We start from the raw sequence: 12,355 nt of genomic DNA, 5'->3' as shown, positions 1-12,355 counted from the left end.
ACCATATCTTGTGTCAAAGTGTTATGGATATTTTAATGCTTTCATTTTTTCAAATATGCAATTAGATCAGAATACATATGAAGGATTAATTGGTGAATTAAAATTAAGTTTTATTGGTTCCTAATTCACCCCTCCCCTCTCAATAACCTAGCCTATCTTATATTTCCAACAATTGGTATTAGAGCTTTATGCTTCTCAAAGAAGTTTAATAGCTTGAGCAAATATAAAAGGCAATGGAGGTCTTAACACTTGATAAAGTTATTGGCAATGAAAAGTTGTATTTGGAATTAGCTATTGGGAAACTTAAGAAAGCAAAGGATAAACTCTCTCAATCCTTGAAAAGAAGAAAAGATCTTGTAGTACAAATGAATGACAAACTCTACACTAAAAAAAGAATTGAAGATATCTATTCAAAAATTAATTCAAATGAACCTAAGGAGGCAATCAGAGTACTATTAGAAAGGAATTGTAACCTTGAAGAAGTTAGAAAGCTGAAAAGATAACAAGAAATTCAATCAGTAAGGTTTTGTGAAGTCATGGAAGAAAAAGACAAGGAAAAAGAAGAGATAGAAGGAAAGAACAATGAAATTCAGTATCTATCCCTTCAATAGATAGACTTCATTGATTAGCTTACTAATTAAAATGAAGAAATCATGAATCTAAGATTAGAGAATGGAAGATTTCAAAATAATCTAAACACTGAAAAGAAAACCAATGAGAGGTTGATGAAATCTCAAGTAGACATGAATCAGTTGAATGAGCAAAGTCAATACAGACAGAAAGCCAAAGTAGTAATAGGATACATAAAAGAAGATAATTCATCCAAGCAAGGAGCTCAAAAGAATCAAAGGCCTACTTGCAATCAATGTGGTAAATTAGGTCATACATCAAACAAATGTTGGAGTAATGGTAAAGCTAAATTCAATGGAAAATGTTACAATTGCAATAAGCATGGTCATAGACCTAGTGAATGCAAAGGGAAACCTAAATTTGAAACTCAAATGTCACAAATGAAAGAAGCATGGGCACAAATCTTCTAAATACAAAACCAAGATACTAAACCTAGAAATTGTGAAAGCTATATTTTCTTGGGACTACAACACATGGTGTAGACACCAATACTATGGAGAATTTGGACACATTGGAGAGAATTGTGTGAAATATCACATGAGGACAAGAGACACCACTAGAAGATGTTTTATTTGTACAGAACTTAGACACCTTGTCAAGAACTGTATGAACACTCGAAGGATTGAAGATGAAAAGAAAGTCAAGGTTGACAACATCAGAAAGTCGATGAGATAGAAATAGGTTATGAAATTTTCTAAGAATGCAAGTTTGAGCCATGAAGCACATGTCACTCAAGAATTGGGTGACTCAAGCATTTCTACTTGATCTCCCATAGGGATAACTACAACTAAAACTCTAAAGGAAACATCATACATCAGTTCCAATCAGCTAGAAGGAAAGATCCATATCAACATTCAAGATACAAAGGGATCACCAAGTCAAAGGAAAATCTAGACCTTACCAAGCTAGGTTGGGTTGCAAGACCCTGTTGAGCAAGGTCGAGAGTAACTAAACATTGTGTGGACATCGAGTTATGGATAACTCTACTGAGCACTAAGAACAAACCAAGTGGAAGACAGTCTATCACCAAACAAGTGATTGTACAAAGCATTTATGGCAATTGGAAAGTGAAAATTGTTAAAAGGTAAGGAATCAAATTCATTTATCACCATGAATTTTTAAAGAGTTATTTGCTAAGAGTAATTTCTATTCTTCCAAGAAATTTGTGCATTTTGTTGCTAAAAATTCATGTGTTTTCATAAACCCTACCAAGCATGGCATCCTCCAGTAGTAAAAACAAGAAGGGATATGAGATGTTGGTTCGAGGAGTCAATTGGAAGGCACTAGACTTCAAGTTAAGTCTAGAAATTGCAAAAGCGTTTGATCTAACTGGAGCTTAGTCATAGATTCCACCAAGGTACTACTTATTAATGATATTCATTCATATTTTTTTAGTTTGATACAAGACATTGGAACCCTAGAGATGGATGAGACTCTTAAAAAGTTATGTCTGAATGGTGTGTTCAAACCTGAGCATCAACACTTGGAGACCAAGGGTTTAACCCACATTCTGTATATGCCCTGAGACTTTCAGATAAAATAGATAAGTTTTATCCTTAGTTGTGTACATAATGGGAAACTATGTTTGAATTAGCCTATTCTAATAACAAAGAAAATAATTCATCAAATCACAGGGCTCCCAATGTTGAACAAGGCTAAGTCTACCAAAACTCTAAGTTGGGTAGAACTAGAAAGCAAAACTCTTGTCGAATGGGATGGAAGAGGTATAAAGATCAATTTTGTAACTAACATGGAGCTGAAATTTTGAATCCATGTGATAGCACATAAGATCTATATCTCTAGTCATCTCAATAGTGTGTCATGTGAGGTAGTTGATCTAGCTCTCAAGGTGGTGAAGAACAACATGTCTTCGACCTTGTCAAGCTAATGTTGAATCAATTGAAAAATAACATGGAGAGCATCAAGACTTCAAAGAATAACCTGTGTAAGTTTGATTCACTCTTAACTTTTTTATTCTTCTTTGTAAAAAAAAAATTCCCTTCAAAAGGTTCAATCATATGGAGAAAATATATACCAATCCTATATCAAATTAATGAGTATATAGCAGAGATAAGTGAGAACTTTGTCAGTATCATGGATAATTATTTTGATTTATTCAAAGAAAAGATGAATAACATATTCATAATTCATATAAAAATTGTAGAAGATTACAAGGATGATGTTTGTTTCATGGTAGATTGTGATAAGTTATACATTCAAGCATTCAAACCTAGAGTGGTGTGGGTTAAACCTATAAGCTATGAGGTTAACATTTATGACACCAAGGATATCATTGAGGCACTACTAAATGAACCTATGGATCCCAAGGCCACATATTTTGGTACTTATGATGAAGTAAAAGAAAGAATAGAACTTGAAATTAAGCTTCCTCAAGTAATCAACAAAGGAAAGAAGATGATAGAAAAATTGAGACAAGCAAGTTCTACTCTCCTATTCATAGAAGGAAAAGGAGATGATGTGGAAGAAGATGATGCAGAAGATGAGACAAAAGAAACTAAATTATAAGAAGAAGAGCCAATCAGGAAGAAAGGTAAGGTTATCATAACTAGACCTACCAAGTCATCTACTGTAGCATTCACTAGAAGAGCATCCAAATCTAAGAAGAAATTGAAATTAGGTGAAGAAGAAGTAGAGGATATTATTTTCAAAATACCTCCACCTACATTTCAAGAAAGATTAAAAGAGATTGATCCAAGAGCTAGCATGGAAAACTTTAAATCTCTTAGATATGAGACTAGGAATGTAGATGAGAAGAAGCAAGTTAAAGACATGATTATATCCAAGTTAGGTAAATGAAAATATTCACGAAATCAACTTGTTTAGAAAATTTCCAATGAACTGATGGAAAGAATCAAGCATAGATGGGAAAATGCTAAGAAGATTGCAAAAGATATATTTGAATAGACTCTAAGGTAGCTCATGTTGAGTCTCAGTGATAAAGATGTAAAAGAATCCATGAAGAGGAATGAAGAAAAACTCACTCTAAAATTCAACACTTGCATGATATTGGTTAATGACATTGAACATGTGGTGAAGATAGCTACTACTACTTGGAAGAATATCTACAATCTTCATCAAAAGAGTCATGTTGTTATTCATGTCAGTGATGTTGATGATGAAGATGAAAAGGAAGAAAAGGAAAATAATGATGAAGAAGATATGGAAATAGATGATGTTAATCTGGATGATGAGGAGAAAGAATAGGAAGTTACCAAGGATAATCTCCCTGATATTCAAAGTATTGAAGAAACTGGCTCAGAGAAGATTATAGTAGTTGTTATGGCCTCATTTCCCCACTCTTCAAGCAAAGATTTAAAGTCATCAAGCTCAAATAAATCCTATTCTAAGTTATTTGTGGCTACCACTACAACTCCATGCACCCAACCAATCTTTGCACCTATTCAACCAAGTATTATATTGACTGAAGTGATCAACACTTCATCTATCGAGCAGCTAGTGTATCCTCCTTCATCAGATTTAGCTACTCAACAACTAGGTATTTCTACTATCAGTTCAATATCTACTTTTTTTGATAGCCCTTCTATTTCTACTATTGTTACAATTCCCAGTATGCAAATAGTTAGTAAAAAGAAAGTTGGGAGCAATCCTCAACCGAGTACCAAAGTTTCAAGCAAGGGAAAAGGTAAATAAGAACACATTGATCTTGATGAGGATATAGTTATCCTAAATTGGGATATATCTACTCTAAATATTGATCAATTGCACATTGTGGGTGAACTATTGCAGAAGAAAGCTAAGCAACAAAAGCTTAGAGAAGAGAAAAATAGAGAAAACCAAGAGCTAGAAGACTTAAATAGCATACTTATAGATGCAATGAGTACCGAGGTTGATATTACTCAACCTATTTTGGTTCAGTTAGCAAAAGTTGTTCAAAAATTCAATGAAGATCTAAATAGGCAAGAAATGTTGTTACAAAGAGCAGAGAAGAAATTTGAGAACAAAGTATTGGAGCTAGTTGCACAAAAAATTGCAATATATCAAGTAGACTTGTCTACTATTCTCAGCTCATTGGAAACCTATGCAAATACTATTACTTAATTAATTAGAAATTTATGTGATACATCTATCTTTACTTAGGAAATCAAAGATAAACTCTCTAAGATAGATGAAGACTTGAAGGAAAGTGCACACTATTTGTCAATTGACCCAAGCTACAATTTTGCTCATTACACAAAAATCAGATTTATGACTAATGTGCAAGCAAAATTATTAAGGGAAGAAGCCAAGATCATGGACACACTTGTAGACATTCAAGGTGTGATTCTTCTAAACATGGATGCATTCTATAAACACATTGCACATGCCAAAACTCTCTTCCATGATAACAACTTCTCCATAACTGATCAAATGATGGAGTTATTAGCAGAAGTATAGATTGCATTGCATGCAAGCAAGGTGTTACAAGAAAATTGGGACAAGATAATGTCACTAATTTTAAAGGTACATTATGACTTCTTGTCACATTTTGGCATTACCATGTAGCACACACCTTTGGCATTTATATCAAAAAGGGGGAGAAGATGAGAAGATGAGATAAGATAAAAGGAAGAGAAGATGTGATATAAAAACATGAGATATATAGTAAGTAAAATGTATATATATGTATGGGGGAGAATCATAATATTATACATTTACATGTACAGATAATCACAAAGCATCTCTTACAAAAGCAATTTTGAAAAATCTCAAAAAAGAGTATGTTACCGAATTGAAGACATGGGATGGAGATTAAAGATTGTTTAAACTTGAAATTTTGAGAATTCAATTTTTGATTGAAAAGTGTTTTTTTTCACTAATGCCAAAGGGGAATATTGTTGGCATTATGGTCAATTTTATTTATTAGTGACTCACACTTAATCAAATGGTTAGCAATTATCAAGCTTATCTTGTAGTTTATAGTGTTAACCAAGTAATTCAGGTTCTACTGAGTTCTATAGTTGCTAAAAAGTTTCAGAATCAATATTCAATTCACACTGAGCAGTATCTACCAAATTGATGATTATCAATATAAATTGAGCTTCATAGTGTTTACCGAGTTGTACAGTGAAAATTTAGTTCTCCAATATTTATCGAGTTCGTAACATCAATGATGTGGATCTAGTGTTGATCAAGCCAGGATGTGTCAATAAAGTGATTCAATTTATACCATGCTCATAATGTTAGTGTTGACCGAGCTGACCAATGTCAACCAAGTGATTCAGTTTATAACAAGCTCACAGTGTTAGTGTTGACAAAGCTAAGCAGTGTCAACCAAGTGATTTAATTTATATGCTAAGTTTCACAAGGTTCACTGAGTCACTAGTGTTAACTGAGTCCAGACTACTTAGAAGTGATTAGTACGAACTAAGCTTCTACATCTACAAAGAGCATGACGATGTTGAGTGATGACAATGGTTGTTGAGTATCAAAACCTCACCAAGTTTTTCTTTAGAACCCATGTACCAATAGCTAGGCCAACTTTGTGTATTTTGGTGAAACTTGTATTATACAAAACTTTGATGAATTATAATTTGGATTGGTATATATGTAATGTATTGTATCACATCCAAATGATGAACATATGAAGTAAGAATATGAGAAGATATATGTGAGAGTAGAAGTGTGAATTAAGTAGGCTAGAAGTAGTATAAGGAGAAACAATGATTTATCCATCACAGAAAGGTGATCTTTTCATTCCAAAGGAATCTCAATGCAAGTCAAAGTTGTAGATCAAAGATCAACCACTAGTTCATCCTAACAGGTGGAACAGTTAAAACCTTTCACAAGGTATACTTAACAGTCTTTTATAAATCTCTTTACTAAGTACATACTTCATTGTATTTTTTGTAAATCCTTTTACAAGCTGGACCTAGCAGTCCTTATTGCTCCTAATAGGGCAAATCATCAAAAGTGATCAATTGCAAGCCTTAACCGGCCAACTTTATATTGCAGTACTAAAGCTTGCGTATGTCATCCCCACCCCATTTTTACTTTCTATTTAGAAGGTTTCTGGGTCATCATATCTTGTGTCAAAGTGTTATAGATGTTTTAATGCTTTCAATTTTTCATATATGCAATTAGATCAGAATATATATGAAGGATTAATTGGTGAATTAAGATTAAGTTTTATTGGTTCCTAATTCACCCCTCCCCTCTCAAGACCTAGCCTATCTTATATTTCCAACAACGTTTCATCAATCTTCTTCACTTCAAAAATCTACTTTCAACATATACATCTAAGGGTTGTTTCCAAAAAGTATTTTATAGCTTTCACCTCTTGGATGAGTATATCAATATTCTTTTAAATCATGAGGAGTCTCTTGATGGTGTATATTTTGCTAGGGGGCTCTAGCCCTCTAACACTCCATAAGATGTATTTTAAACTAATCGTGAGGAACCATTATTGCGTGTGATGCCCATAGGAGTTTAAAACTCTTATAACTCTAGTAATTCACTACTTTTATTTCTCACTGGGAGCCTTAGGATTGGAGGGGCCTAGGGTCCTATCCCTTTTACTATTACCACCCTCATTCCCCTCCTTACCATTCTACTCATCAATAATCATATAGTCTATATTATATTTCTTTCATCTTATTTTCACTCGATGGACCTTGAACACAAATGATGGGTCCAAGAGCTCCCCTTCTTTGGGAACCATTAAAGTGTCAATACCATAATTTCCATCCAAATATTTAATAGCTTCAAGGGTGGGGATAGGAATATCACACACCATCATAGATGAGTCAACCTGGGGGGTGACAACTGGTGTGGGGGGTTAGGAGGAAGGATCTTGTGGTGGGGGGAGGGACAAGAGGGATGGAAGGACTAACAATCATAGAAAGATTGTGATGTTTATCTACATCCTCATAGATTGATTTGAGGGCATCAAGCCTATCAAAATTTCCAACACAACAATCTCTAAAGGTGCTCTCATCCCCAATGGGTTTCTCAACAACCTATGCAACCACACTAGGTATGCTATCACTTTGAAAACACTCACCCTTTCCCATTGTAACCTTCAAAGGGAAGATATATATGAAGTTCTTTTTAAAGAAACTATCTTTGGAGCATGGCTTAGTAACTAGTGTGTTGGGAATTATTTTTTTAATTTTCTACAAAGCCAATTATCAAACATTAAGTCTCTTAGATATTGTTTTTCTATGTACGTATGTATGTATGTATGTATATATGTATGTATGTATGTATGTATGTATGTATGTATATATATATATATCTATATATATATATATATATATATATATATATATATATATATATGAGTGTGTGTGTGTGTGTGTGTGTGTGTGTGTGGAGATCTAGGATTTCATTGGCATGCCCTTGTGGTCACTGCATCTCATTCTCATGCCCTTCTAATCTTTACATCTTGTTGTTGTGCCCTTTTGATCTCTGTGTCTCATTCATTTTGTTGTACCTAATATGATGACAGTTTGATAATAATTTGTTGTTGTGCCCTTGTGATCTCTACATCCCAAGTATCTATTCTTGTTGTTAATTTGGGAATCACTATATGATCCAGAATGTTATGAAGTATTGAAACCTGTATTAACTTCTCCCATGTCTCCAAAAAATGTAGCATAGGTTCAAGGTCCCTTGGATCCTAGGAATTTGTAGCAGCTATTCTCACTACTGGAAGAAAAACTTTAGTGAAGAGTTGAGTGTAAGGAGTTGAAGAAGATAGTTCTACTTCTATGTAAATGCCATAATCATGAGGCTCATTCCCTTATAGAATCCATGAACCATGGAGGAAACTTTAGAGTGCAAAGTGTTCTATTTATTCTCATGAGAGATGGATTCATGTTTAATCACTACTCATGAAACATGGGTCAATGAGTTTGACTCAAAGTCACACAGTTAAATCATAATAGCAATATCACAATTTGACTTGTTGTGGAAATTATCTCCTACTTATTAGCCATAAACCATTTCAATATATGTATATATCAACCCAGCTAATTAGGAACTAGACCCATCTAACTAGATTATGGCTTGTTGCTTTCTAAAAATATATGCTATGATATGTTTTTGTAAAATTTCTTGTGAACTCTACCCATTTTTCCTAGTCTACATTATTTTTGTGGAGGATCTTGAGGTGAGTCACTTAGCACCTTAAAAAATATTTGTGTATGTGTGTTTGTGTCTGTGTCTATGTATACATAAATAAATACATGTATGCATGTATGTATGTATGTATGTATGTATGTATTTGTGCGTGAAGATATCTATGTATATATATATATATGCATATGTATATATGTATGTACCCTTGTGATCACTGGATCTCATTGTCATGCCCTTGTGATATTTGTATATGTATGTATGTATGTATATACATATATATACATATGTACATGTATATATATATGTGTGTGTGTGTGTGTGTGTGTATGCATGTATGTATGTATGTATGTATGTATATAAATAGATTGATCTTGGCACAATAAAAATCACTCAACAGGTAGCATGGCCATAGATACAATTGCAACACCTATTGGTAAGTAGATTCCTCTTTTTCTCTCTTATTTTTCAAGTGTTTATTTCACTTGAACTATTATTTCTTAGGGGGTATTTTCTAATATTGGATTCATTTTATGTAGGAGGTGATGAGGACATTCCTAGATCTACTTGTGTGATAAATTTCTTGTGAGCAATGAATATGGACTTCCCATGAGAGTACCAGGAGGTGATGAGGACATTCTAGGTACTTTAAAAATTGATGCTTTCTTAAAGATTTTAGATGGGGGGGTGTGGGGGGTGCAAATGAGCTTCCACCTTCACATGATTGGCTTTGATTAGTAGAGAATATTAAGCTATTCTTGGAACTAAGTGAAGCTCAAAAATAACCTATGATTGTATGACAACTAATTAAGTGAATCTTTTGGTTTCAAGAAATTCATAAGGATGCCATATTTCGATATGCAATGTTAATTCATATGCATACGAAATCAGGAAAAGCTGAAAAATACAATAGGTTTGCATTTTTTTTTATAGATCTTTAACTAGGTATTTTAAGTTATAGACCATCACAAACATTTTTCATGATGATGGTCTATAATTTTAAAAAATTAATAGACCTATTAAATAAATGTAATCATGTTATGTTTTATCAGCTCCACCTATTGTCCATGAATTTGAATACAGTTGCACGTGCATTCTTGATTTAGAGTGGTAGAATCTTATTTTGGATGCGATGGAAAAATGGCATACACCAGAAGATGGGAAAATGATGTCACTTTTGCAGGTCTAGAACCTATTTTTGTACTTTAAACATTGATCATTTTTTAAAGATTTTAGATGTTAATAGGAAATTTAGATGTTGGGGGGGTGGGGCCACATGAGCTTCCACCTTCATGTGGTTGGCCCTAATTAGTAGAGAATATTAAACTATTCTTGGAATTAGGTAAAGCTCAATATTAACCTATGATTACATCATAGCTATTCAATATTTGTCGCCATTATTTTTCTATTAATATAGTACATTGTTGTAATTGTGATGGTTGGTCATCGATCCTACAAAATTCCTACCACATGCCCACCCCAATTGTGATGGATGATTTTGATGACTTGCCATGGGGCCCATAGCATTTCTATTACACAAACATCAGAATTGTGACAGTGTCATTGACAGATTTCCATCCTAATTGTTACAGTGAAAATGAACAGTTTTCCAAAATGGTAGCCTAATTTATGACACCTTTAGTCATCGCAATTGTGATGGTAACCCTTATCGTCACAACTTGTGATGGAAAAGTTATGATGCTCGTATGACAGGAACCAATTTTGACTTATGTTAGTTGGGCAACGGGTTATTGGTGTAATTGTGATGGCCTGTTGTTGCAATTTGGTCCCAAATTTAGTAGTGAGTGGGTAGATTCATTCAATCTTACCTAACACTAAAATGGACAATTATGGTTAAACAAAAAAAGTCCTAAATTCTCTATTTATAGAAATAGAGGGCCAAAAGCAAAGGTTATCATGTGCAAGAACCTAAGGAAGACAAGAAGTCTAAGGTGCTACTTCATAAGGTTGCCGAAGGGATGAATCTACAACTAGCATACTGAGCAAGAAGGCTTAAGGAGTTGAATTCTTGAAGGATGAACAAGCTATATGACATGAAGAGGATGAATTCCAAGTAGAATGGAGGACTAAAATAAAGATCGATAATCTTCAAGTGAGTTGTATTTTGTTATCAGATCAAGTCTTATTGTTACTTTCTAACCATTGTATCCATCTAGATAAATCCTTTGGATTAAGGTTGACCTAATAGTAATTTGTAAATCCTTTAACTAGGTGACATTCTAATGGAATAGTCTAAAGTCCTTTAACAAGGCTCACTCCTAATAGGGTGATTAAAATCCTTTAACCAGGTCATATTTAACAGTGTGTATTTTTTGGCATTAAGTTATGTTTGTTATTAGTGACAACATTTATTCAGATTCTGTATGGTTACAGATTTCATCATCCAGACTCCAATGTTTGATGAGCAATTAAGTGGTTACCAAGTTTCACAGTTCATACCGAACATTTAGTGGTTGCCAAGTGAGTTCATTAGTTCAACAGTTCAGACTAAGCAGTTTAGTTCTTACCAAACTGTTAATGGTTACCGAGCTTCACAATGTCTACCAAGTTATCAGGTCTAGTAATTTGAAGCCAGTATTAACCCAAATGAACTTCTAATTACAAAATCAACTTGATCATTCAATTAGAAGTTCATTTTGGTTATAATATTGGTTATAATATAGAATTTGTTCATTTTATACCAAAACAAAATATAGATTTTCTATCTGAGAAAAATTCGTTCAAACATGTGTAAATAAAATATTTGTAATTCTTAACTTCTCTTTTAAATAGAAGTTAACCATTACAAAACAGGGATGGAGATAATCTAATCTCCATATTGAATTGAATCGAAATAACCTTGTTGTGATTCTTTCATCTAAAAAATAGAGTGCAATAACTGTTTATTATGCATCCAACAGGAATTGAACCTATGACTTCCCAATTATGAGTTGGGTGCTCTTACCATTCAGCCATGGATGCTATGGTAAAGCTATTTCATTATAATAAATATGGTAACCAATTCAATTCTATTTGTCTTTTATAGAAATAACAAGAAACTTTTTTTTGACAAATTGTACAATAGTTGAATAACTTGCACTTACTACCCCTTTCTTATTATAATTTAATTTAATAAGTAATAATTACACTATATTATCTTACAAAATAATAAAAAATAATATATGGGAAAGCATGAAAATTTGTGGTCTATGGACCCTATCTGAGAAATAGTGTGATGGGATGAGCAATGTTTATTGAGTGCAAGCAAGGTAAACATGGAATTTAATTTCTATCGAGTGACACTATATCTACTAAGTCTCTAGTGTACACTGATTTTGAAGCTATGTTGAGTGATCAGTATGGACTGAGCCTCTACTTCTACCAAATGCATGATGATGTTGAGTAATACAGTGGATGTCGAGTATTAGAAATTCACCAAGTCAACTTACAAAACCCGAGTTTCTCCATTTGGGCCGACTCAATAATATTGGTGTTAACTTGTGTTTTCGCCAACCTTGTAATTATGAGAATTGGGATGGTATATATGTAATGTATTTTATCATATTCAATTGTAAAAAAGATGCAGTAATATTTTGAGAAGAGTGAATGCGAATGTGAATCAGTAGCA

The 12,355-nt window shown here is 33.3% G+C and overlaps 1 non-coding gene across 1 annotated transcript; it reads right to left on the bottom strand.

Annotated features, from left to right (window-relative positions):
* Positions 1 to 11,636: 11,636 nt before the first annotated feature.
* TRNAM-CAU (transfer RNA methionine (anticodon CAU)) lies at positions 11,637 to 11,709 on the bottom strand. Its single transcript has one exon. It is a non-coding gene; the product is annotated as a tRNA-Met (tRNA).
* Positions 11,710 to 12,355: the final 646 nt, after the last annotated feature.

Source organism: Cupressus sempervirens, chromosome 5 (assembly GCF_028749045.1).
Source record: "Cupressus sempervirens isolate cs-2001-9-10 chromosome 5, ASM2874904v1, whole genome shotgun sequence".
NCBI classification, from domain to species: domain Eukaryota; kingdom Viridiplantae; phylum Streptophyta; class Pinopsida; order Cupressales; family Cupressaceae; genus Cupressus; species Cupressus sempervirens.
The sequence above is the reverse complement of the archived record's forward strand: the minus strand, read 5'-3'. Positions and strand labels throughout refer to the sequence as shown.